The sequence below is a fragment of the Podarcis cretensis genome (genome assembly GCF_951804945.1).
Source record: "Podarcis cretensis genome assembly, chromosome: 16".
NCBI classification, from domain to species: domain Eukaryota; kingdom Metazoa; phylum Chordata; class Lepidosauria; order Squamata; family Lacertidae; genus Podarcis; species Podarcis cretensis.
Window position 1 is genome coordinate 32,928,858 of NC_137186.1, and position 27,888 is coordinate 32,956,745.

Genomic DNA, 27,888 nt, shown 5'->3' on the forward strand with positions numbered 1-27,888 from the left:
ATGCAGGCTGTAGAGCTGTGAGGACAAGGCTGAGGACAGACAAACTTGGGCTTTTTCTGGAGGAAGGGGAGGAAATATGGAGGTTAGAGACAGGTGACAGGAGGAGGGACCCCACCCTTCCTGACAAACTTCTCCCACCACACCTTTCCTAGGCTCCTACTCAAAGCTTCTCCTGTTCGCTTCATCTCAGTGATCTATAAGCCACAATTGCTCAATGTTTAAAGGCAGTATACCCCTGAAAATCAGGTGTTGGGAACAAACAACTAAGGAATACCATATGCCCTTGCATCCTGTTCATAAGAATACAAGTTTCAAATTAGAGTATATAATGTTTATAAGCACAGATAAGCCAATGGCTAGATTCAATATAAAGTAGCTCCATATATTCACAACCTCTCGTGGCAGTCTTATGAAACCTGCAACCTCCCCATTTTGCTAATCTTACCAATCCCACATTTAGCCTTCATTCTTAGATCAGTGAACACACATCTTAAACAAACAAACAAATCAAAAAATGCAGAAGGTGACAGCGGCTGAATGCTCCTCCAGATGAGAGCTGACAAGTTGGAAAATACAGTGTCAGAATACATAGTGTCAAAACCATCGCATGAGTGCTATGGAATTGGTCTTCTTATAAGGCAGCGGCTTCCCCATTGTGGTGCCTTCCAGATGTTTTGGACTACAACTCCCATCATCCTTGACCATTGGCCATGCGACCTGGGGCTGATGGGAGCTGGAGTCCCAACAACAACATCTGGAAGATGCTGAGTTTATGAAGGAACAGCTGTGCATTAAAACCTTTTACAGATTTATTTTGCACGTCCCATAAAAGAGGAGATAATAGATAGGGGTATATTTTTCTGGAACAATTCCTTCTCCCAGTGTTCATTCAGAAAAAAATGTATTCAGAGCATTAAGAAATAATCTCTTATTTTAATGCATAGCTCCAGCTAGTTGGCAAGCTATGGCTCTTACTAGATGGACTAAGACAACTTGACTGCAGTTACTTATGCACTGATAACCTCCCATATAGATAACTGCAGTGTGCTCCCCTTGAAGGCTGTAGATGCTGCAGCTGGTGCAGAATGCCACTTCATAGTCTGCTATCTAGGATGGTGGGGGTCATATGACACTGATCCTCCAATCTTCAGTAGCTGCCTGAGAACCTCCAGGTCTGGTTCAAAGTGTTAATATTAGTACACAGGGACCCAAAGGAACACCATCTCCAGTATTGCAGCAGCCAGTCATTAAGATCAGCCAGGCAGTGACACCTGACAAGGGATTTTCCATAGTGAACCCTAGATTATGTGACTCCCTACTGATTTCTGTTTAGTTGTCCTCTGCTCTGTCTACTTTAAGGTGACCTGTGAAAACTTTTTTTATATACCACCAGGAGTTGTGAGGTTCAATGATTCTTCTGCTGAACTCACTGCTGCTTTATTTTATTTTATTAGGGAGTTTTCAAAATGAATTGATGGGTATTTTAAGTGTGTTGTTGTTGTTGTTGTTGTTGTTACTGTATTATACATTTGCAATCTGCCCTGGCTTCCCTTTTGGAAGAAGGGTGGGTATACATTTATGGAAACAATTAAGAAACTAATTATTGCCTGCATTGATAGAGCATTTAGCAAAGTTGCCTCCATGCAGATTGCAGTTCTTGATATACTTAGTGATATGCGACATGTATGCTGGGATTTTTGTATTTTCAGGCATTTTGTCTTCTGACTCTTGTGCTTATTTATTGTATGATACTATTATCGTATAATTATTCTGCTTTTTCCAACTATATGGTAATCTCAGACCAGCACCGATTTTGCTACTACTGTTATTAATTATGTTTTCGGGTGGATTTGTTGATCCTCCGGGTTTTTCCCCAAGTAGAGGAGTCTTATGGTCATGACACTGGTTTGCTTGTTAATCTTGGGTTGATTTTTCCAGACCATCAGTTTTGCCCAGTGAGCATGGGTGAAACTGTAAGCATGGACAACTGTCTGGACTATTTTTTAGAGAGAAAGATTCTGATTATGGATTTCCAGAGAGCCTACAAAGAAAAGTCCTTTTAAACAGATAAGCAAAAAGCCAGAGATCAAAGCTGGTTTGCACTCAACTACAGTTGAAAAAAATGGATTAGGGTCTAATTAGAGTCAATGACAGCTCAAAGCTCAGCTTTAAAATGCTTTGAAGTTTGCTTGGAGTGTCCATTGAAGAGAAAAGGCTATGTGGACAAGACCTTTAAAAAGAAGTCATTGCTATGGACTTGGGCTGTGATGTTTACCTGATGAATCAGTTAAAACATAGGAAGATGCCTTGCTTTCGCATATTCACTTAATATGTGTTAATAAGGCACATTATTAGTCCTAAAATAGCAATTCACAGAGCAATATACATAGTGTTGCCTTAGAATTGCTACCAAATGAAAACTTGTGATTTTACACTTGTACTTAGTCAAAAAGCTGAGAAGCTATTGAAAACCAATGATTAAAAAAAGACTGAGGTTGCACAACCTTAATGGGTATTTCTGCATTCTGGTCCCCAGCATACTTCCATTCTGGAAGAAGTCTAGAGAGCTAGAGAAGCAGATTAGAAAATGAACAGGCTGTCCCTGCTCCACAGACAGCTCCCTCACTACCAGCATAGCAATAGAAAGGTGAGGCATGCAGTTGGCCAGAACTATATTTCTTGAAAAAGGCTCTTTGCAGCACTCATAGAGCTAGCTTCCGCAACAACACACAGACAGTATTGGGCGGTGAATTTCACTCAGGTTCCCAGATTCTTTGAGGCCACCTGCGTGACCCCAAACACATGCACAACATTCTTTGGAGTGGGAGTTTCCTAATATTAGAGAGTGTAATATTGAGAAAACACAGTACAATCAAACAATCAATAAACAATAATGCAGTAAAACCAGGTGAGAGCATAAAAGGTAAAGGTAAAGGGACCCCTGACCATTAGGTCCAGTCGTAACCGACTCTGGGGTTGCGGCGCTCATCTCGCTTTATTGGCCGAGGGAGGTGGCGTACAGCTTCCGGGTCATGTGGCCAGCATGACTAAGCCGCTTCTGGCAAACCAGAGCAGTGCACGGAAACACCGTTTACCTTCCCACCAGAGCGGTACCTATTTATCTACTTGCACTTTGACGTGCTTTCAAACTGCTAGGCTGGCAGGAGCAGGGACCGAGCAATGGGAGCTCACCCCGTCGCGGGGATTTGAACCGCTGACCTTCTGATCGGCAAATCCTAGGCTCTGTAGTTTAACCCACAGAGCCACCCGTGTCCCGGTGAGAGCATAAAGGTAAAAGGTAAAGGTACCCCTGCCCGTACGGGCCAGTCTTGACAGACTCTGGGGTTGTGCGCCCATCTCACTTAAGAGGCCAGGGGCCAGCGCTGTCCGAAGACACTTCCAGGTCACGTGGCCAGCGTGACATCGCTGCTCTGGCGAGCCAGAGCCGCACACGGAAACGGCGTTTACCTTCCCGCTGGTAAGCGGTCCCTATTTATCTACTTGCACCCGGAGGTGCTTTCGAACTGCTAGGTTGGCAGGCGCTGGGACCGAGCAGCGGGAGCGCACCCCGCCGCAGGGATTCGAACCGCCGACCTTTCGATCGGCAAGCCCTAGGCGCTGAGGCTTTAACCCACAGCGCCACCTGCGTCCCCGGTGAGAGCATATGCACTCTTAAATAGCTATCAGGTACAGTAACACAAATTCAAACCCAAAATCTGGGCGAATAACTAGGTCTTTAGCTGGTACTCAGAAAGACTTGTTGCTCCATCCTTATCTGAGGAGGGTGGGAGAGGGTTCCACAGTTGGGATGCCTGTGGAATGCCTGTCTCTCATGTTGCTGTGCATTGAGTCTCTGACAAGTGTGGCACCATTAAGCGAGCACCCCCAGGCAGGTGCATAAGGGAGAAGGCCCTGCATTAGGTATGGATTTACTCCCAAAGTCTTGGGATTTTAATCACAGCCGTAACCATAGATGGCTTAAGGCCCAAACTGTGTCATCTTGGAAGTGTTTGTGAATCATGCCGTCTGACTCCCTCATGCCCCATAGTAGGATGATATGGAAGAGCCTAAGGTCAGTGCCAAATAAGGTGGAAAACATGCCCAGCAGACATAGAAATCTCACTGGAATTATCCTACGCATATGATCACTGTCCAAGTACACTGGGAGTTACATTCTGAAAAACCCATGTCGGAGTTCATTCAATCTTCCTCTCTGACGTTTAATATATTTATTTTGCATTGATGCTTTCAAAGCCGTTCGGTCTTTCTAGGCATTTAATGACTCAGAGGTCCACCGTTTTCTAAAGAATGCTGGCTAACCAACCAATGGAAGACGGATTGCCTTAGGAGTAGATGGTTTATAGCAAAATTACTCACAACGCTCTCGAGAGATGCTATGGCAGTGGGAAATTAAAATGGCAGTTCTCAGCTGCCCAGTGCTAATGCAGAGTGTTGCTTCAGTTGTCTATGGTTTCATTTTTATTTTCTGTTTTGTTTACTTTTCTTTCTATTTTCTATTTTGTTTACTTTTAAATGCATTTGCTGCTTTTAACTGCTTTTAATTATTTTTAGTGTACATTGCCCTGAGACAGTTGCTTAGAAGGCAGTTAATAAATTGATGATTATGCCAGAGTTCAACAAGAAGTGTCTCACCTGATGGCATTTTCATTCCCCTCTACAATTCCCAGAGTGGTTTAACAATCTGTGCCTTTTCCCAGGGGACTCTTGGAAGTGTAGTTCCATGAGGGAATTAGTCTCCTAACAACTCTCAGCACCCTTTTCGACTACACTTCCCAGGATTCCTTGGGGGAAGGCATGACTGTTGTAGTATGAAACTTCTTTAAATATTCAGTGACTTGGTCTATTGCCCTCAGGTATGGTGGACGATACCGTCCCATCTTCAGTGTTGATGCAAAACTCAGTCGCTGATGCATGGAATGGTGAAGCGAAGGCACCATCTTGTTTTTTTACCTCAGGCAGCAAAATGTCTCAGGCTGACCCTGTTTCAGTTATTTTTCCAGGGATTATATAACCATCCTTTAGCAGTAGCGGTCGTTGGAATATGCAATTTAGTGGCGATTACATTGTTTTGATACAGTTAAGCGATTCCTTTTAGTATTCCCTTTCTTACAAAACTGTCTTGACAGCCTAAAAGTATACTTAGAGGGTTAAAGGAGATGATGTAACTTGCCATTAGCTTAATTGCATAGGCATTTTTCTTCAGAAATGTTTGTATTTTGAGACAGGCCCACCAAGTATTTATAACATCAGCTGCTTCTTTACCACAACATTAGGGCTGTTCTTGGTTGTTTTTTAAAAATGTGTTTGGCTTAGTCTGGGTGCAGCAAATGTTGCCAGTGGAAACTTGCATTGAAAATGAAAATTGATTGGAACGGAGGGGTGAGCACCGCATCTCAAATTGGATGGCCCCAGTCGTAGGACACTTAACTATTGGCTTCGCCTAAACTTAAATCCCCCTGGTCTAATATCCCTAGTGCTGCAAGATTGTCACAAGAGCGCCCAGACTAAAATTGTCTATCAAAAACTTCACTCTTGTGGTTTATCACCACAACAGCTACTCACTTTGGGTTTTAGTAAAGCAAACAGTCTAATTTGTCAGTGCCTGAATGATATCGAGCATCAGAACAACTTGGTCACAATTAGGAAATTTTGACTATTTTCCACCTTCCCATTTCAACTCTCTGGCACCCTCTCTGCATCACATAGCAATTCTAAAATATAAACGTGCTTTTACTCTCTCAAGATTGAATGTATTGCCCTCAGCTATACTTGAGGGACGATTCCAACAGATTCCACACAAAAAAAGCTTATGTCCCTGTGGAGATGGCAGTACCAAATCAGTGGCACATGCCCTGCTGGCTTGCGCTCTTTATAAAGATTTTAGGAATGAGGTTATTACCCCTCTTTTATTGTCCATTCCAGGTCGCCCAGCCACTGCCACAGTGTTCTTTCTCTTGGCAGATCAAGATGAGCAGGTGACAGCAAAGGTTGCAAGGTTTCTAGCTGTGGCAATCAGAATAAGGTCCACTATTTGACTGCTGATTCAGGACCCTAAACTGTGTTTTATATAATCAACATTTTATTTCTAGTCTTTGTATATCATATTGTTGTTTTATTGCTATGGCCGATGGGTGACGCAAGTAAAGATTCATTCATTTATAAATGGCTCAGCTTTTAGTAACTTTGAATGCGATTCCCTTTTTTACAGATGAGAAAGGTGAGGGGTGGTATCATGACACATCCAAGAAATGGCTCTTATTACAAACCTTAAACCGTTAGGAAAAGGAAACAACCAGACAGTCCTAAAAATGTCTGGATGCTTCAGAATGATGCTAGATCTACAGAGAGTGACAAAAAGCACCCAGACAGAAGGTTCAGCATTTGAAATGAACGGGCTCTGCACTTCAAATAATTTGAACTGGAGCTAATGGAAAGTTGGACAGAGTTTTTGGAAAGTAAGCTTTGTGATTTGGAGATTTATAATGATAGTGTTTGAGCAACTGCCTCTTTGGTTTTAGATCTTACCATAGCCCAGAATTACTCAGTAAAGAAAGTGAAATGGTAACTTTTAGAAATGCAGCAGGAGGACAGGGTTTTTTTCACCCAGAACTTGCTGGAACTCAGTTCCGGCACCTCTCAGGTTGGCGCCATTGCCATTATAAAAGAGAACAAGGGAGACGTTCATGGTGAGTTCTAGCACTTCTTCTTCTAGAAAAATAGCACTGAAGGAGGATGTCAGGTGGTGGTGTGGTTGCTCGAGAGCAAACAGGCAAGACTCCGACCTGTCTTTTCCAGGCTTTATTCTTAGTGCAAACTAAGAGCGTTGCAAGTTCATGTCTGGCTCAGTTGGTAGCGGAATCTGGGAGTGGTCGGTCCTTGTAGCCTCCCCCAGCATAACAGTCGCTTGACCCCCAACCTTCTCCTCCCCTCCCTGCACCGAAACCTACTGCACAGACTGGGCGCTGGCAAAGGGGTACTTCCCTCCTCTCCGGTTTGCTCAGTCTCTGTGTTGAGGCTCTTCCTAGCATCCCCTGGTCCCACCACCTCCTCTCCACTGGAGGTGGGGCTTTCCTCCTCGCCAGAGGAGGAACTGCTTTGCAAGATTTTCGGAGGTTCCCTATAACACAACTGCCCTTCCACCTCTCGCTGCTGAGCTGATGGCAGTTCCCTGACATGAGGAGATTGAAAATTTTAATGTGGGGGACCAACCTGCTTTTGTATGGGATTCAAGAGGAGGCGGGTGAGGGAGACAAGAAGGGATTTATCTCAAAATGGCTGCCCTCCCTTTTCCCGGGCATAATCAGCACCTGCTTTTCCCGCTATCCAAAAAAGGTAGGAACTGTTAAGAAAGCTGTCAAAGACTCCCAAGTCCAATGGCACACCTGTTAAGAGCATACAAAATTTGGCACAAGCAATGTACCCCTCTCCTTTAAAGCTACAGGAAGCAGGGTGGGCATTCCTTTTTTCATGTAATAATTCTACCTGGAAGCAAAACCCTCATGATTGCTAATGTCAACAAGGCTGCTGCTGTACTGTCAGCATTACAGCCAGATCTGCTCGCAGAGCTGGAAAAATAAAAGAGGGAAGGGCGCTTAAGATGATTGGGAGATTGTACTGTGATACTTTGGTTTTAGAACAGCTTAGTTTATGAACAACTTGGATACAGAACACTGCAAACCCGGAAGTAGGTATTCCGGTTTGTGAGCTTTGCCTTGGAAGCTGAATATGTTTCACTTCCTGTTGAGTGTGTTCCGTTTGTAAATTGAGTCCCCCGCTGCTAATCAGAGAAGCTTCCTGTTGAGTCTGTTGGCTGTTGAGTCCTGAGCACCCACACAACACAGATGTGATATTTGGAGCTTTTGTTTTTGCTTTAAAAAAATTGCATTTTTATTTGTGTGGCTTTTTTGTTTTTCCCCACTGTGACTTTTATGGGACTGATTGTGACTGTGGCTTGTGACTTCATTTCTGTGACTTGTTTTTGTGACTGTGTGGAACCCATTTCAGCTACTGATTGATTGACTGTGTGACTGCAGAAATGGATAAAAGCCCCCCTTCCAAACAATGACTATCATCAATGCACGTAAGAAAGTAATTTTAATTTTTATCATCTACAATACTGTCTTTTTTATTTTATAGTACAGTACACTGATTATTGCTTTCATTTTATGGATCAGTGGTATCGTTAGGTAGTAAAATTCATGTTAAATTGCTGTTTTAAGGGTTGTTTTTGAAACAACCATTAATTAATCCATTTTGCATTACTTTCTATGGGAAAGCACGTCTTGGCTTTGTTTTGGAACAGACTTCCAGAATGGATTAAGTTTGGGAACCAAGGTACAGTACCACTGTAAAAGGAAAACATCTTTCCAGAAGATGTCTTCCACACTTGTAGTGGGACGGAAGCAGATTACCCATTTTTTCCTTTCATGTCACTGGAGTTAAATAAACACACAAAGCTGTGGGAAATGAGATAAGCAAATCATGTTTGATTAACAGGTTGTTCATCTGATTTAATAGGTGGTACATTTGCTATTTATGCTTTGAACTGAGCTTTTAGGACCTTGAAAATATATTCACGGTATATTATTTTGCATCAGTAGGTGATAAGACTGAAGTGAGCCAGTACACCTTACCGATGCAATTTTTGCGCTAGATGTAGACTGGTGTGTGGGGCTGGCTGGTATTGATCTGGCTTTAGTATTTTAGCAAACCCCAAATATGAGGCATTAAGTTTTGCTTTTGCTACATTCCTGGGCAGGCACAGCCTGGGGTGAGACTACTTATTAAAAGGGAACTCCAAGGAAACTGTACTGCAGAATCTTTCTTCTGCTCAGATGGCCCTGTTGGCTGCTGGTGACAGTATTTTCATTTTTTGGGATAGCTGTTAATAACTGGAAGTTTAGGGACCAGGAAATGCAGAACAAACACTGTAGTCATGAGCGACGAGATAAAAATGGTGACAATGAACGTGAAATTATTAGGAATGCAGTCAAGAGGACCAGAAGTAGGAATTATTCGAAAGAAATGATACTCACAGTAATAATGTTGCGGGAGGGGGATTAATTAATTAATTGCCTTCCACACACCTGGTCTTACGGTGATTGTGTCATCAGACACATCTTACAGTAACTCAGTGAAATATAAGGGGTATGGCAAATAATTTATTTAACGAGGGACTAATAAAGCCAGGGGAGTTGCATTTATTTTAGATTCTAATTTGGACTCAGTTCCTTGACTTAGCTGGACTTAAACAAGGAACCTAGAGGTCTCTTAGACCAAAAAAACAAATTGTGGCCTTTCATTTGGTGTAGGCTCCTGATCTGAGACAACTTACATGCATCAATTATTTAAAAATGTTTTAAAAAAATAAAGTTACTTGTTTTCTCTTGAGGGAAATTCCTTAAAATATGAGAAGTATGCTGGTGACTTCACTGTTGGTTTAACCTGCAGGTCCTTAATAAAGTTTGCTCCTTCATAAAGTTGTTTTAAGAACTACAAGATACAAGGCGGTGGGAGGAGAAAGAGAAGCGACGGCAGCTCAAAGAAGATGGCAGAAAGCAAGTGGTATCTAGAATCCACCAAGGAGGCACCATGGCCTGCTCCCCGCCCAAGTTTCACGATCCCCAAGAAGGAAATCAACATGGTTCCTGACATGGCGAAGTGGAAACGCTCACAGGCTTATGCAGATTATATGGGCTTCATTCTCAAGCTGAATGAAAGTGTCAAGGGCAAGAAGCTGAGCTGCAGTTACAAAGTCTCTGAGCCCATTGAGAAGCTGGTTGATCTCTTAGACACGCTTGACAGGTGGATTGATGAAACCCCACCGGTGGAGCAGCCATCCCGCTTTGGGAACAAGGCCTTCCGGACGTGGTACACCAAACTGGACCAGGGGGCTGAGAACCTGGTGGCCACCGTGGTCCCGAGGGAGCTGTCAGAAGCTGTCTCCGAGGTGGCAGTGTACCTGAAGGAGTCCGTGGGCAACCCTACTCGTATTGACTACGGGACAGGTCACGAAGCAGCGTTTGTCGCCTTCCTCTGCTGCCTTTGCAAGATTGGAGTTCTCCGAGTGGATGACCAGCTCGCCATTGTCTTCAAAGTGTTCAGCAGGTATTTGGAAGTCATGCGGAAGCTGCAGAAGACCTACAGAATGGAACCGGCCGGCAGCCGAGGAGTCTGGGGCTTGGATGACTTCCAGTTCCTGCCCTTTATATGGGGCAGCTCACAACTGATAGATCACCCAAACCTGGAGCCTCAACATTTCCTGGACGAGAAGGTGGTGAATGAAAACCACAAGGAATTCATGTTTCTCGAGTGCATCCTGTTCGTTACAGAAATGAAGACAGGCCCATTTGCTGAGCACTCCAACCAGCTGTGGAACATTAGCGCTGTCCCTACATGGGCGAAGGTCAACCAAGGCCTTGTTCGCATGTACAAAGCCGAATGCCTGGAGAAGTTCCCTGTGATCCAGCACTTCAAGTTCGGCAGCCTCCTCTCCATCCAGCCTGTTGCATCTTAGGGAGGTTTCGTAAGATATTCTTTCCCCCATTTCTTTCTCTTTTTTTTTTAAAAAAGAGGGGGTCAGAAAGCACTGGAAGGGTGAAGGGCCAGAGTTCTCCCCATTCAGCTCCACCCTCAAGCTATGCAGCTGATTCATTTCTGCAGATTATATATTTGCAACTTTTTGAGGGGTGGGGGACAAAAAACCAGGAAGATTTCCCTATTCTCTTAAAGACCTTCCCCCATATTTTGAAGAAGGGTTCCGTTGGCCAGCTTGCAGATTGGAAGAGTATACCCCCCTGTTATTGTGTACACACCATCCTTTAAGAGGGCCTAATTTTGGCACTCACGAATGCACCAACCATGAGTGGTGTAACAGCTGCTGCCTCTGTCACCTTCTGCTAAACATCTGGGCCCTTCGGATTTGCTCAAGTCCCCCCATGGACAACCCTCCTGTTCCTTGGGCATGGTTTCTGTCATCTCTGCTGTCTGTTGCAAACACCCCCTTGCCACCCCACAAGCGCATGTAACTCCCCTTGCCCTAGAACCGCCACCTGACAAAGCTTTCTGCACATGGCACTCTTTCCTCTGGTTTGCTCTAGCATTGTCAGGAAAAGAAAAATAACTGCAAAGATACATCCCCCAGTTGTTATGGACTAGCTGAAATTTGCAAGGCAAATTCAAATGCCACCCCATACAGTGCAGAATTTTTTGTGAGCCCTGACCCTTTGACCTTGCAGCTGCATGGCAGAGGTTTCTGGGGATGTTTTCATTTCCTCAGTGAAAAACCACCAGGACAGTATCCAGACTTCTCCCACCTAGAGGGTACAACCTTTCTACCATCCTCAGAGTCCCTGCAGTACCCCTGTCTCCCCAACCTTGCAGACTAAAATCAGGTGAGGGTCATTTTGCAGTCCAGCCAGCTTCTCTGGGGGTGTGGAGCCAGCTTACATAAGACTTCCAGTTGTGTGCAGCTTCCCACTGGAATAACACCTTTCTCCAGCAATCTTGGCAGCAGAGAAGACCACTGTCTTCTTAGCAGGCTTGCCTTGGAGCTATCTAAGGTAGTTCTCCCCCCCCCGCACCCCCCCCCCCACTGATTTGAAGGAGGGTGGTATCAAACTTGAAAGGAATGTGGGGAGGAATGGGTAAAGGTAACACTGGCTGAGATGTCACTTTCATGCTTTGCTTGCGTTTGTTTTATGCATTTTTTGCCCTGCCTTTCCAAAATTATCAAGGCTGTTGACATAAAGAAAGAAATGCCTCATCTAAGATGAGTGCTTGATGTGACATGTGGCTTTGCCTATTTGCATGTGAATATATGCAGATTCGACTGATTAAAAGCAATGTGATTAAACAGTGCAGTCCTGTGCTTCTTTGCTCAGAAGTTGTGTTCAATGGGACCTACTCCATAGTCAATGTTTCAAGGGTTGTAGCTTAAATTTGATGATAGCCCTAAAAATAATGTGTGGTTAAGGGTCCATCTTCTTTCCTTGAATGTTACTCTGATCACATTTGGGTGGTGTAGTCCAGGGATGCCGAACAGGTCAATCGCGGATCGCAGGGTGTCCCTGGTCAATCATGATTAATTGTGGGACCCTCCCCCCCAAAAAAACTCAACAACTCTGGCTCATCCTTCCCCCAAAAAAGCTCAATAATTTTGTCTCACCCCCCCCCCAAAGCCCATCAACTTTGTTTCATCCTCCCCCCCCCCCCCCCGCCCAAAGCTCAACAACTCTGGTCAATCCAATGGGTAGATAACTGCCAGTTTTTTTTTTATAGTGGGAGTAGATCGCAGTCTCTTGGAAGTTGGACTTGCCTGATCTAGTCCATCAACATTCTAGGCGGTCCTTATATTATTGTTTGCTGTGCTTCTTCAATTTGATGAAAAACAGCAAATCGTTAATAGAAACTTCGTGATTTTGAAAGGTGTACTGCATTGTGATGTGTGCAGCACAGTCCCATTCCTGTTTACTCAGGAGTATTGAGCTCAGTTGAGCTTGTAGAACACATATTTTGGCTCATGACGCAAAGAGAGAGAAGAAGCAAAGTTGATACTGGAAGATGGATTTTATAAAATGGAAAAACCAGACGTCTCCAAATGTTGTGATGAAGTTCTCAAAAACTTTTTTTTTTAAGTGTTCAAAATTGCATTTAGTAGAAAAAGTGTGCACAGAAAAATGTGTACGTTAGAGAAATTAACATACCAAAATGCATTATATTAAGGGACCTGGCTTGCAAAAACTCTGCATAATAGGCAAAATTGCATACATTAAGAGAAATGCACACAAAAAGTTGTACAAAGTGTTGTGCGCTTTTTTTTTAAATTACAAACCGCTGAAGTAGGGAAAACAACTTAAAATTGGGTAGAAAACTTATTTAATTATATGTATGTACTGCTTGTAATAAAGCCTCAAAGTGGTTTACATAAACAATAAAACAATAAGTAAAAAAGAATCTCTTCAAAAGAATGATTTTAAACATTAAAAATTAAAATCAACAAGAAGCTAGAAAGCAGATTAAAACACATCAACATTCTACATTTCTGGTGTCTTTTTTAGAAGGCCCAAAAAGAGTATATACAGCAAAGTCGCCTGTCTGAGGTCAGTAGGCAGGAAGTGTGGGTGCTTCTACATTAAAAGATCAATTTCTTACAGATGTGGAATACATATTACCATATTTTTTGCCCCATAAAACGCACTTTTTCCTCCTAAAAAGTAAGGGGAAATGTCTGTGCATGGAGGAGGGACGGATGGGAGCCATGGCTTACACGGGTGTAAAGCAAGCACAGCAGGAGCTGTGTAATCCCTCGGCCCCCACGCTTGGCCGCCCCATTGGGATGGGCGGGTGGGCGCGCACCACCCCCTTGGAATGACGCTCGCGTGGGCAACGTCCCACGTCCCCACAGGCGACATGCCACCACGCAAGACCCTCCCTCCGCCACTGGTCTTGCCAAGGAAGTAGTGCCTTACTTTGCAGAAGTGTGAAATTTGAAGGGCGGCTGTGGTTTGATCCTTGTGTTGTCTACAAAGGTATGAATTATGTAGGTTTGACTTGAAATGGGAATTGAATCAGATTTCTCCCTCATATGAAAGCCCCCAGAGCTCTCTGCAGTGAACAAAAAGGAAGAAAGCCCCACTTATTTTTGCTTTATTAAAATAATTCTGTAGGGCCAAACCATACAGTCCTTGGATCTAAGGGACTCATTGTGGGAAGCTCATATATTTCCATTGCCTCCCCCCCTTAAAGGTAAAGGTACCCCTGCCCGTACGGGCCAGTCTTGACAGACTCTGGGGTTGTGCGCCCATCTCACTTAAGAGGCCAGGGGCCAGCGCTGTCCAGAGACACTTCCGGGTCACGTGGCCAGCGTGACATCGCTGCTCTGGCCAGAGCCAGAGCCAGAGCCAGAGCTGCACACGGAAACGCCGTTTACCTTCCCGCTGGTAAGCGGTCCCTATTTATCTACTTGCACCCGGAGGTGCTTTTGAACTGCTAGGTTGGCAGGCGCTGGGACCGAGCAGCGGGAGTAAAGTCTCTCTTCATTTGTTCATGACAGTGATGATGGTTCTTAATGCCACTGTTGACTGCTGTTCACTTTACATGGCTGAAATATTATTCTGATATACTGGTAGTTTGTTAAATAGTTTAGTACAACATTTGATTCAGAATATTTTTTTTCTTCTATATTCCTCTAAGAACTAGGTGCATCTTATGGTTGGGTGCGTCTTATGGAGCGAAAAATACAGTATGTGGCACATTTAACAGTGCCAGGTCCACATAAGTGGAGTGAGGCATCCCTCGCCTAGATCATATAATTGTACAGTTGGAAGAGACCACGATGGTCATCTAGTCCAATCCCCAATGTGGGACTCGAACCCACAACCCTAAGATTTAGAGTCTGATGGTCTAAATATGTAAGTTGGGCCATTCTTGTCCTAACCCGCTGCTGCATTCAGTACACCCTGCTGTGTCTTCTATTGGGGATGAGAATACCCATTAGGTAGGTTCTCCAAGGCACAGAGTCAACCTCCCGTTCTCCGATGAAAGAGGGCGTTTGTATTCGTTGCCCATTGTGCATTTCCTCGCACCATTTCAACACTTGCCTTCTGCCAGGCTCCCCTTGCTCAGCTGAGGAAGATATTTATAAAGTATGTTTCCAACGGCGGCGCTTAGCTGCAAATTAGCTTACATTATTTGCGTGGCGGAGCACGGAATGTCTTGGCTGGCAGAGGAACGCTCAATTAAGAGGCTAGCATAAATAGTCTTCTGCTCCCGAGGATCTCAGTGTGATCTATGGCGCCATGAGTTGGCTCTTCGAGAACAGCAGCTGTTGCGAGAGCTTTCCAAGTCCTAGTAGCTTGGGTGAAGAATGAAGTCAATCTTCAAAGCAGTTCCTTTTTGTCTGGGAGGAAGGGTGAGAAATTAGGAGGCATGATTGCTGTCCCTCGAGATCCCTTTGTCAAGCGGTTTTCTGAAATCCTCTCGTGTTTCAACCATTTGGCATCATCCCCGATGTTCTGAAGAGCTGGTTTCCAAACTGGCAGCATGCTCCGTAATCTGTGTGCATGCAGTTACGTCACAGAGTTTGCATCTTAGGAGCAAATGCTGAATTGGGAAGCTGTTGTATGTTCTCAAGAGCCTGAGCTTTCATTTAAAGCAGGGAGAGAAACTCATGGCCCTCTAGATGCTTTTGGATTCCAACTCCCATCAGCCCCAGCTAACAGTGGCTTATGATCAAGAGTGATGGGAATCGAAGTCCAGCAGCAACTGAAGGACCACAGGTTTCTTCCTTTTTATAAATATATTCTTTATTGGTTTTAAAAACTCTGAAACATAAGTAATCAACAGAAAAGAAAAAGAAAAAAGAACTGCTGGAAGAAAAAGACAATTGTTGTTGTTTAGTCGTTTACTTGTGTCCGACTCTTCGTGACCCCATGGACCAGAGCACACCAGGCCCTCCTGCCTTCTACTGCCTCCCGCAGTTTGGTCAAACTCATGCTGGTAGCTTGGAGAACACTGTCCAACCATCTCGTCCTCTGTCGTCCCCTTCTCCTTGTGCCCTCCATCTTTTCCAACATCAGAGTCTTTTCCAGGGAGTCTTCTCTGGAAGTATTGGAGCCTCAGCTTCAGGATCTGTCCTTCCAGTGAGCACTCAGGGCTGATTTCCTTCAGAATGGAGAGGTTTGATCTTCTTGCAGTCCATGGGACTCTCAAGAGTCTCCTCCAGCACCATAATTCAAAAGCATCAATTCTCCGACGATCAGCCTTCTTTATGGTCCAGCTCTCACTTCCATACATCACTACCGGGAAAACCATAGCTTTAACTATACGGACCTTTGTTGGCAAGGTGATGTCTCTGCTTTTTAAGCTGCTGTCTAGGTTTCTCATTGCTTTTCTCCCTAGAAGCAGGCATCTTTTAATTTCGTGGCTGCTATCACCCTGCCAAGAAAACTCCATGGAAAAAGACAATAGGCTAAAACTAAAAAAAATTGAAGAAATCTGAAATCACCTGACAGACTGGATGCAATATTTCCAATTGAATGAGACCTTCCTAAAAGATTTTAAAAATCGGTTTTTCTACAGAACCTTCGACACTTGAAAAAGATTTGATTCAAATTAAATATAAACCACTTTCTAAAATGTATAGGCTACTCCTTAACTGGGAGGTCAAGGAGGAAGAAGTCAAATCCGTAATGGTGCAGTGGGGCAGGAACTTTGGCTGCAACATCCAGATGGAATCATGGGAGAGGCTTTGGAGGGAAGATATAAAATTCACGGAAGGACCACATCTCTGATTTAAAACAATGACTAACTGCTGCTTAGCCCTTGGCAGTCACACCTACTTTGCTTCTCCATTGGCAGCAATCCATGAATCCTTGGCTCACTGCAGTGTCCCAGCCTAGGATCACATCTTTTTCCTCCTGAATGAACTGTGCTTGTGAAACCATGGTTTGCTGATCATGGTTTGCTAGGGAGAAACACACTGTGATTCTGGTTCAGGCATAACAACAAGCCAAGGACTATGGGTTTGTTGCTTCTGCTCACAACATGGGTGGAGCAAAGTGGGAGCCACTGGACAACAGGCACTTGCCCACTGTTTGACCCCCAGAAGGGCAATTAACAAAATGTATCACTCGCATGCACACACACACACACACACACACACACTAGCAGACTTTTACTTGGCATTGTCCAGGAATTAAAAAATAATAATAATCAGTGCAGCTTTGAAAAGATCAGCCTACCATCTTTGTTCAAAATGGTGTCCACTTGTACCCAAACATAGATAAAAACCTGCTCCTTGATCTCAGGAATCACCATGCAAGATTTGGTTATGATATCTTTATTACAGTGGAACCTTGGGTTGCGAATGTGATCTGTGCGGGAAGCACGTTCGCAACCCACAGCGCCGCGTCTGTGCACGCGTGGGTTGCGATTCAGCGCTTCTGCGTATGCGCAAAGCACAATTTAGTAGTTCTACACATGCGCGAGTGCCAAAACCCAGAAGTAACCCGTTCTGGTACTTCTGGGTTTGGCACGGTGCACAACCCGAAAACACGTACAGTGGTGCCCCGCAAGACGAACGCCTCACAAGACGGAAAACCCGCTAGACGAAAGGGTTTTCCGTTTTGGAGGCGCTTCGCAAAACGAATTTCCCTATGGGCTTGCTTTGCAAGACGAAAATGTATTGTGAGTTCCTGCGGGGTTTTTTCCCTCCCCCCCCCCCTTTTCCTAAGCCCTAAACCGCTTATCAGCTAATCCGCTGATAAGCCGCTTATCGGCTGATCTGCTAAAAGCCGCTAAACCGCTAATAGCGCTAATCCGCTAAGCTGTCAATGGGCTTGCTTCGCAAGACGAAAGAACCGCTATACGAAGAGCCTCACGGAACGGATTAATTTCGTCTTGTGAGGCACCACTGTAACCTGAAGCATCTGTAACCAGAGGTACCACTGTATTATTAATATTAACCTGCACAGCTCAGTTGGTTAGAGTGTGGTGTTGATAATGCCAAGGTTGAAGGTTCATTCCCCATATGGGGCAGCTGCATATCCTTGCATTGCAGAGGGTTGTTCTTTTGGGTTTATCCATTGACTTCTTTTATTTATTGTTATATGATTAATTTTCTAGTACCTGTGCTGATTCTTGTTTGGCCAGGTATGCTGGTTGTGTATTTTGGTGTTGTTTTATTAAATTAAGGATTTAAAGTATTTTGCTAGCCAAACTGGGGGCCTTTAGGGCAAAAAGGAGAATAAAAATATTATAAATAAAAACACACACATGCACACACAAACGTACACGTTAACTAACACATTTTTGTATAACTCCTCCTTATCCTTAGCAGCTATAAATGCTCTACATTAATAAAAACGCACATTGTGCAGAAAAACAAATGCAGCAGCAGCAATCACTGGAGGTGGGGAAACAAAACATTACAGCAAGGAAAATATGTGATAAAAGCAGCTTGCATGGAATCAGTTCACAAGTATAAAAGATCAGTGAATTTCTCTCCTGCACATTGTTGCTTTAACGTCTTTTCCTAAAAACTATACAGTAATTCTTGAACCTTACTTAGGCTGGATCTGTACAGTAAGCCTGCAACTTACGTGGGGGTAACGTTCGAGGGGTAGTAAAGGTAAAGGGACCCCTGACTGTTAGGTCCAGTTGTGGATAGCTCTGGAGTTGCGGCGCTCATCTTGCTTTACTGGCTGAGGGAGCCAGCGTACAGCTTCCGGGTCATGTGGCCAGCATGACTAAGCTGCTTCTAGTGAAGCAGAGCAGCTCACGGGAACGCTGCTTACCTTCCCACTGGAGTGGTACCTATTTATCTACTTGCACTTGGACGTGCTTTCGAACTTCTAGGTGGGCAGGAGCAGGGACCGAGCAACGGGAGCTCCCCCCGTCGCAGGGATTCGAACTGCTGACCTTCTGATCGGCAAGCCCTAGGCTCTGTGGTTTAGACCACAGCGCCACCCGCGTCCAACACCAGGGGTGGTACCTAAAATCAAAATTGTGTATAGGCAAAACACACTGGGTACAACGGTGGGTGGGGTTGCCCCCTTTTTGCCCCCTTTTCAATTTGTTTTAATTTTTTCCCCCAAGCATGTAAAGCTGAATGCGCACAAGTTAAATGTGTGTAAGTTGTGAGTGTACTGTACATACAGCAGAATAAAGTGGGAATAAGATAGTCCATTCTATCAGTGCAGAATTCTGTGTGACTTCAAAATGACAACAAACCACATGGTCTCGCTCTTTTTCTTTTTAAAGAAATTGAAAACTTGCAGGGGCCGAGGGCTAGCTAGAGTCTTCCTCCCTTAGGCTAGCTTTTTTCTGTCAGGGAATTTTTTTTCCCACTAGGGATTACAGTGGTACCTTGGTTCTCAAACGTAATCTGTTCTGGAAGACCGTTTGACTTTGGAAATGTTTGAAAACCGAGGCGCTGCTTCCCATTGGTTGTAAGAGCTTCTTGCACTCAGCGGAAGTTGCGTTGCACGTTCGAGTTCCAAGGTGCGTTCAAAAACAGAAGCATTTCAGGTTTTCGGCATTTGAGAAATTGAAACGTTTGACAACGGAGGCATTCAGGAACCGAGGTACCACTGTAAAAAAATTGATTCCCCCACCTGGAATTTGAAATGATACAGTGCCCTCCTCTCTACAACCTGAGGTCTTTTGCCATCTCATTCTCCTGCATGGGTAGGCAGGCCTTGTCGGAGAAAGAATGTTTATAAAACTGGGGCTGTAACTAACAAGGCCCTGCTATTCTTTCTCACCACCACTCCAGTGGAAAATCTTACATTCCTGAATGGATCCACAAGGATGATTTAACATTTATTTTAATAGGATTAAAGTATGGCTAACTAATGATACTGCCCTGCAAACAAGTATGTATGCCTTGGACACATGAAAATTCCTGCATAAGTATAAACTTGGGAGTGGAAAGACAGTTTTGCTGAGATGCACATCATTAGCAATCATGAACAGTTTTTAGTTTGGGCTTTTAGTTTAAGATAGTATGATTATGTCTAGAGTTTTTACAGAGAATTTAAACAGATCGTGGCAAACTTTTTCATTCCTTCTGTTGCCCTCCAGATATTGTTGGACTACAATTCCCATCATCCCTGTCCTTTGACGTTGCTAGATGGGATGATGGGAATTAGTGTCCAACAACATCTGGAGGGCCACAGACTCCCCATCCTTGTTTTACGCCATGGTTTGTTTTGGGCTTATGAGTCCTGGCCTTGTTGTTGTTTAGTCGTTTAGTTGTGTCTGGCTCTTTGTGACCCCATGGACCAGAGCACGCCAGGCACTCCTGTCTTCCACTGCCTCCCACAGTTTGGTCAAACTCATGCTGGTAGCTTTGAGAACACTGTCCAACCATCTTGTCCTGTGTCGTCCCCTTCTCCTTGTGCCCTCCATCTTTCCCAACATCAGGGTCTTTTCCAGGGAGTCGTCTCTTCTCATGAGGTGGCTAAAGTATTGGAGCCTCAGCTTCAGGATCTGTCCTTCTAGTGAGCACTCAGGGCTGATTTCCTTCAGAATGGATAGGTTTGATCTTCTTGCAGTCCATGGGACTCTCAAGAGTCTCCTCCAGCCCCATAATTCAAAAGCATCAATTCTCCGGCGATCAGCCTTCTTTATGGTCCACCTCTCACTTCCATACATCACTACTGGGAAAACCATAGCTTTAACTATATGGACCTATATGGGTATCTGAAGAAGTGTGCATGCACACGAAAGCTCATACCAAGAACTAACTTAGTTGGTCTTTAAGGTGCTACTGGAAGGAATTTTTTTTGTTTTGACTATGGCAGACCAACACGGCTACCTATCTGTAACGGAAACGTTGTTCTAAATCTGCCATGAAGATGTTGGCATACTGTGGGGCCATGCGGGTATCTGAAGAAGTGTGCATGCACACGAAAGCTCATACCAAGAACTAACTTAGTTGGTCTTTAAGGTGCTACTGGAAGGAATTTTTTTTGTTTTGACTATGGCAGACCAACACGGCTACCTATCTGTATATGGACCTTTGTTGGCAAGGTGATGTCTCTGCTTTTTAAGATGCTGTCTAGGTTTGTCATTGCTTTTCTCCCAAGAAGCAGGCGTCCTGGCCTTATTAGGAAGAAACAAACCACAGCTCCAGTTTCAGACACCGCAGGAAGCCAAGCTTAATTGCCGCTTCCTGGGTCGTTTTTCCTCCTTGCACTGCAGAATGAACAAAACAGGAGTAATTTCGCATCATGCGCTAGCACATCACCCATGCACCACGAACCCTGATAAGACAGTAACCTTGACTTACCTTGGCGTGCAAATGCAGCCTCTGCCTAAAGGGCGTGAGTGTATAAGAAGCAGAGCCTTACTCCTATAAGGACACCTCTGTTTCTTATGCAATATTTGAAAGCCACCAGCAGTGGTGATTTTGTGGGATTCTGCCGATGGGGTGTGAAATTGTGCAAGGGCTAACAAAGCTGCCTCTGCCTTCTTTCTCTGTTTCACTGACTGCTGCCTGATCAGAAATGCTGAGTCAGTCCTGTGCTAGCAGCTGAAAAGCCGAGTCAGACTGAGGACGACTCCCTCAAGCCTGCCAAGGAGAAGACCTCAGCTTTTAAGGGCCAGTCTGCCTTGATAACTGCATGCTTAGAATTGGCCAGAGACCAAGTTGTCTGTCTGTATAACTGTCAGGGATCTAACAAGGGCATGGAATTAATTTAGCATTCTAGCAGGTAAATGGGGTTAGCATATAAATATGTAACTACCCACCATTGCCACATCAACTGTTAGGCCTCCTGCAGTAGGAAGTGACTCCAACTGGTGCTTTTGGAAGGAAGACAGAAATCTTGCTTGCTTTCCTTTAGAATCGGGAGCAGGGAGCGATAGTTAGACCAAATGTTGCAGTTTTGCAAATCTGGATTCTGCACATGCAGGCTGCTATACCAAAACCTGGCATGCTTTTGCTGTAATTGTGATGTTTTGCTCATTTTTTTTTAGTTGCTGTTTTGTTAACGGTGTTTTATAGATTGTAATTGTTTGATTGATTTGTTGATTGTTTTATGTGATTCATGCTGTATCTTTTATTATGTTATGTGTAGACCACTTTGAGATTCATTTGAAAGAAACTACAATAGAAATGCAATAAATCAAACCGAATCGTCATGTTCATCCTCCAACCGGGAAAGCTTTCTTGCTGTCAAGCTACATCAGGAGCATTATGGATAAAGGTTTTAAGCCTTTCTCACCAAACTATCTGCATTCTCACATTTTATTTTACTTTCTTACCAGGCCATCGCGCCAAATTTGGCCGTATCAGGACTTGTGGTTGCTTGCTTGCTTGTTTTACATCTGTGACGGCAATGAAGTATGTATACAAATTTCAGGCTAGTTAACCCATGATGCAGTGTGAATGCAACCAAGCATATATATATGACAGCATGTGGAACTCCTGAAAAAGCAGTCACTGATTGGATGATGCAGAAACTCTCTTCCCAATGAATAAAAATCTGAATTCCTTGGTCTCATTCACTGTATTTCAGGTGTTCAGGCACGAGTTCTGTTGCTTTTGTAGCTGAAACAGCACCATCCATTCACAGCAGCAAGGATATCAGCAGGCGTTGAGGAACCCCCAGGTTTGCAGAAGTGCATAAAGAAACTCTTTAGGAAAAACTACAACAGAAGGGGCCTAAAATTGGCCTGTTGGAAGCTCAGTGGCCATGGAATCTTGACCGACTGTTTTGTTATGGGAGGAGGCAGGATTCAGGGAAGTGGAAGGGTGTATCATCGAGAGGGGGTTGGCTGGCTGACTCGGAACAGTGAACAGGAAAACTTCAGACTGAAACGTTTTGTTGCAGCCCCCCCCCCGACTCATAAGATCTCTAAATCAGCTTCAACCCAAGTACTTCTGCTCAACAAATTGGGCCGTTGCAGCGATTGCCGCAGGGTTGCAGGGTTGCAAAATGTTGCTAAATTTGAAGGCATTTCTTGCCATTTTGCTGTCACGTTAAGGTCACAGCTGTCACAGCAGTTTAGTAGCGTAACTGCAGCATGCATGCCCTTAAAATACCACATCACTTTAAAATGTGGTGCATTGCAGCAATCTAGTATTCTTAGTTAGCTCAGGCAGTTTGGGAACAGCCTTAGGGAGTTGTGGGTCCCGGGGCAAGCAGATTTCCTCAGCATGTGATTGGATTATACTTTCATGGGGGGGGGCAAGAGCAGAAAAAGCGTTAAGGGTCTCCGCTGAAATTCATGCAGGCTGGTGACATAAGTTGAAACCAGTAGAAGGTCCAGTGGACAGGAGGTGGGGTTTTCCAGGCCAAACATAGTCCTTTCCCCTTGTTCACAACTAGTGAAAGCATGTGTGTCCTTTAGGGGCACAGCTACCCCATTCAGGACCAGGGAGTCCCCCACACCTGCCCTCCCTCTGCCCCCCATGAGACAGTGCTTCGGTCTTGTTGGGATTCAACCTCAATCCGTGGACCGCCAATGGATGCTAAAAAGGCAGCAGAAATGGCACCTGTCTTTCAAGGGAAGGAATTCTATAGGGTAGCTGCCACAACTCTAAAGGCCTGATTCCTCTCCTGATATGATGGATATCTACAGGAGGTCCTCACGTGCAGAACACAGTGATGAAGGATTATATAAAAGAGTGGGACAATATTTCAGGTGTCCTGGTCCCATAACGTTTTGCACACCAAGAATCAGGACCTTGAACTTAGCCTGGTAGCTACAATACATGTTGTTGTTGTTGTTGCTGTTTAGTTGTTTAGTCATGTCTGACTCTTCGTGACCCCCTGGACCAGAGCACGCCAGGCACTCCTGTCTTGCACTGCCTCCCGCAGTTTGGTCAAACTCATGCTGATAGCTTCGAGAACTCTATCCAACCATCTCATCCTCTGTCGTCCCCTTCTCCTTGTGCCCTCCATCTTTCCCAACATCAGGGGCTTTTTCAGGGAGTCTTCTCTTCTCATGAGGTGGCCAAAGTATCTTCAGGATCTGTCCTTCCAGTGAGCACTCAGGGCTGATTTCCTTAAGAATGGATAGGTTTGATCTTTTTGCAGTCTATGGGACTCTCAAGAGTCTCTTCCAGCTCCATAATTCAAAAGCATCAACTCTTCGGCGATCAGCCTTCTTTACGGTCCAGCTCTCCCTCCATGGATCACTGCCTTGCCGTGGCGAAGGGGCTTGAATAACTCAGAGAAGCTATGAACTATGCCGTTCAGGGCATCCAAGATGAACAGGTCATAGCGGAGAATTTTGACCAAACGTGATCCACCTGGAGCAGGAACCGGCAAGCCACTCCAGTATCCCTGCCAAGAAAACTCCATGGACAAAGACAACAGGCTACGATACATATGCACACTCGAAACACACATACACACACACAGTGCCAGTTAGCTTTGGAGGTACTTTGCTACACAATAAAGCACTCCAGGTGTTTCCGGAATCGAATAAAAGAACCCAATCCTAATCACTGTTTACTTGGAAGTCTCATTGTTCTCGCTGCTTAGGATGGTAGCCAAAAATCACACCACATGTTCAAACGTTTTGAAAAGGCAGGGTGAGGGTTGAAGGGAGAGGAAGAAGAAGGTAGGCTAAAGGAAAACGGAACAGTGGACCACACTGCGTAAACTTCTGAAGCTGGGGGGGAAATGCTTGTCATGGGCAAACTTCCAGATGACCTCTTTATTGAGCATTCATCTTGATCTGCCTGCACAAAGTGCAGGTGGTAGATACACCACGTCCGGTCCTTTATTGAGCATTTATTCTGATTTGTTTAGTGTGAGGTTCTATGATAATGAGCTTTCATTCCGCACCAATCCTGATTTGCTTGTGGGGTGTTTTCATGTCTTCTTCCTCCAGGCTGCCTCCAAACTGCCAGTGGCTCGCAGGAGGGATACAAGTACTAACCAGAATGTTTAGGTTCCTTGGATTCTGCCATAGGGTGAAGGTCCATCCCCCCATTGCATCTAGCTCTACTGTTTTATCCCTACAAAACTGACCCTACCATTAGGCAGCTTGAGACACCTCCTCAAGTGACAGATGCCAGGAGAATGGGAGTCGGTGCCGAGATGCTTGTGCGAACCACCCAGCCTACCAGGTGCCTCCTCTGACAGCCTGTTCTCCTCGGCTGAGATGGACAACACTGTCCTGTTGTCAGTTGCTGAAGCTGCCAGTCTCCAGCCAGCTTCTATATACACAGGATGATGTGGAGAGGGGCCACCTTATTACCCTTCTTGTCAGGCAGCAAAATGGCTTGGGCTAGCCCTGCAATTCTCAGGCTGGCTACATTTGGGTGGTACAGACAGTGCTAGATTTATGTATAAGCTAAACAAGCTATAGCTTAGGGTCCCACTCTCTTGTGGGCCACTAAAAAAAATTTAAAGGGAAAAAACTGGATGTACATTTCCAAAAGATAAGATAAAAAACAAATAAAATAAAACCTACATACAGCAACAGTGTTCTGTGTTGTGTAGGCTCCTATGGTGTAAGTCATGGGCCCTGCCTGCTAGCCTGCTCCCTAAAATATCACTGGTTTGCTCATTTCTATATATAGGGTGCCTACATTCTGCATGGACTGGTTGTAACAATTACAGTGGTGCCTCGCAAGACGAAATTAATCTGTTCCGTGAGGCTCTTCGTATAGCCGTTTTTTCGTCTTGCGAAGCAAGCCCATTGACAGCTTAGCGGATTAGCGCTATTAGCGGTTTAGCGGCTTTTAGCGGATCAGCTGATAAGCAGCTTATCAGCGGATCAGCTGATAAGCGGCTTAGGGCTTAGGAAAAGGGGGGGAAAAGGAAAAAACACCCCGCAGGAACTCGCAAGACATTTTCGTCTTGCGAAGCAAGCCCATAGGGAAATTCGTTTTGCGAAGCACCTCCAAAACGGAAAACCCTTTCGTCTAGCGGGTTTTCCGTCTTGCGAGGCGTTCGTCTTGCGGGGCACCACTGTACTTTCATAAAATACATATTTTGTTATGTGCAAATGGCTTTAGATACTTATTAGGTCCATAAATTACCATATAGCATATATTCAACACAAAAACAGCAACAATTTGTTGTTGACACATTTCCTCTTTTTTTGCAAAGTGTAAACAGCAACCCAAAAAGCACTGCATGGCTGCTGGGAAATGTGCCTTATTCTAGACCATTCTGTTCCACTAACTGGGGTTGCAAATGTGGTCTGTGCAGGAGGCACGTTCGCAACCTGCAGTGTTCACAGGCTGAAGCACCACATCTGCGCACGCGTGTGATGCAATTCGATGTTTCTGCACATGCGCATGACGTCATTTTGTGATTTTGCGCATGCGCGAGCGCCGAAAACCAGAAGTAACCCATTTCAGTACTTCCTGGTTCGGCGCAGTCCGTAATCCGAAAACACGCAACCCGCAGCATTCGTAACCCGAGGTATGACTGTATAAAGGGCCCCATTACCTTCAGTAGCTTAGGGCCTCATCAAACCTAAATCCAGCCCTGGGTACAACTAAGTTCTTCCTTGGCTTGGAGAAAGCTTTCTAGGACCACATTTGAGAAGCCTCTGATTTCATCAGGAGCGCTTATGATAAACGAGAGCAGCACTCAACAGCTTTTAACTGTGGAGTATGTCCACTCACTTCAGCAGCATTGTGCTTGAGAAGCTGTTCTGGAGATCGCAGTCTAGATTTTGCAGGCTCCTAAGTAGATATTTATTGGGACGCAGGTGGCGCTGTGGGTTAAAGCCTCAGCGCCTAGGGCTTGCCGATCGAAAGGTCGGCGGTTCGAATCCCTGCGGCGGGGTGCGCTCCCGCTGCTCGGTCCCAGCGCCTGCCAACCTAGCAGTTCGAAAGCACCTCCGGGTGCAAGTAGATAAATAGGGACCGCTTACCAGCGGGAAGGTAAACGGCGTTTCCGTGTGCGGCTCTGGCTCTGGCTCTGGCTCTGGCCAGAGCAGCGATGTCACGCTGGCCACGTGACCCGGAAGTGTCTCCGGACAGCGCTGGCCCCTGGCCTCTTAAGTGAGATGGGCGCACAACCCCAGAGTCTGTCAAGACTGGCCCGTACGGGCAGGGGTACCTTTACCTTTACCTTAAGTAGATATTTATGCGATGCAAAGTCTTTGAGCTGCAGAGGTAGTTGCGGGGAAGGCAGGGGGAAGAGAAAAGATGGGAGTAGTTCTTTTATTTCTAATTATTGTTTACATTTCCCCCTTACCACCCTATACTTTTTATATCTGCCTCTCTCTCCCTCTCTCCCCCTTTCTGCAGCAAGGCAATCCAACCTCTAATTTTATACAGGGGACCACAGAAAGCAGTGGCTGACATAACACGAAAAATTGCAAATGTTTCAGAGTTCAGAGCAGGAAACAGACAGCTCATTTTTCCATAGCTCAAGGCCAAGTTCAGTATTGGGCACAGAGCAGTTAGTGGAACAGAATGGTCTGGAATAAGGCACATTTCCCAGCATCCCTGCAGTGCTTTTGGGGTTGCTGCTTACACTTTGCGAAAAAAAGAGGAAATGCGTCATCAAGCAGGAGGACAAGCGAGGACACTTTCTTGCGTCTCTGAAAATTTAGAAATAATCCACTATAATTTTTCCAATTTTTAGAATTTGCAAATTTAATAAAGGAAAAGAAGGGGGAGGGGGGAATTGAGAAACATAAAATACTTATTTATTGCACTGATATCCCACTTTTTTCTCCAAGGAGTTTGAGGTTCTCCCTCTACCTATTTTATCCTTACACTCTAATCCTGTGAGGTAGGTTAGTCTGAGAAATGTTGACTGGCCCAAGGTCACCCAGTGAGCTTTATGGGTGAGTGGGGACTAAAGGTAAAGGTAAAGGACCCCTGGACGGTTAAGTCCAGTCAAAGGCAACTATGGTGTTGCGGCGCTCATCTTGCTTTCAGGTTGAGGGAGCCGGTGTTTGTCCATAGACAGCTTTCCAGGTCATGTGGCCAGCAAGACTAAACTGCTTCAGGCGCAACGGGACACCATGACAGAAACCAGAGCGCACGGAAACACCATTTACCTTCCTGTCACAGCAGTACCTATTTATCTACTTGCACTGATGTGCTTTTGAACTGCTAGGTTGGCAGGAGCTGGGACAGGACAACGGGAAGCTCACCCCGTTGTGGGGATTCGAACTGCCGACTTTCCAGTCAGCAAGCCCAAGAGGCTCAGGTTGCGTGTTTTCGTCTTGTGTCCCGCGGCAACCCGGAAGTGGGTTACTTCTGGGTTTTGCTGCTCACGCCTGCACAGAAGCGCCAAATCGCACCACGTGTCTGCGCAGACACAGCGCTTCGAGTTGTGGGCTTTTCACGTTATGGACGGGCCTCCAGAACGGATCTCGTCTGTAACACGAGGTACCACTGTACTGTATGTGGAAAACCAAGAATCTGAAAGA

General features: G+C 45.0%; 1 protein-coding gene and 1 pseudogene across 6 annotated transcripts in view; both read left to right on the forward strand.

Annotated features, from left to right (window-relative positions):
- LOC307204919 (serine/threonine-protein phosphatase 2A activator pseudogene) overlaps window positions 1-11,875 on the forward strand; it is a 49,193-nt pseudogene extending 37,318 nt beyond the window's left edge. For 2 of the 5 annotated variants that reach the window (XR_013843941.1, XR_013843942.1), the window contains exon 2: window positions 9,472-11,875. The product of XR_013843941.1 is annotated as a serine/threonine-protein phosphatase 2A activator pseudogene (transcript). Of the gene's footprint in view, window positions 1-6,958; window positions 7,354-7,777; window positions 8,110-9,471 lie in introns of those variants that run through there. The other 3 variants (XR_013843943.1, XR_013843944.1, XR_013843945.1) reach the window with 3 other exon arrangements.
- ZDHHC8 (zDHHC palmitoyltransferase 8) overlaps window positions 1-27,888 on the forward strand; it is a 139,502-nt gene that overhangs the window by 37,319 nt on the left and 74,295 nt on the right. The gene's annotated exons all lie outside the window — the stretch shown is intronic.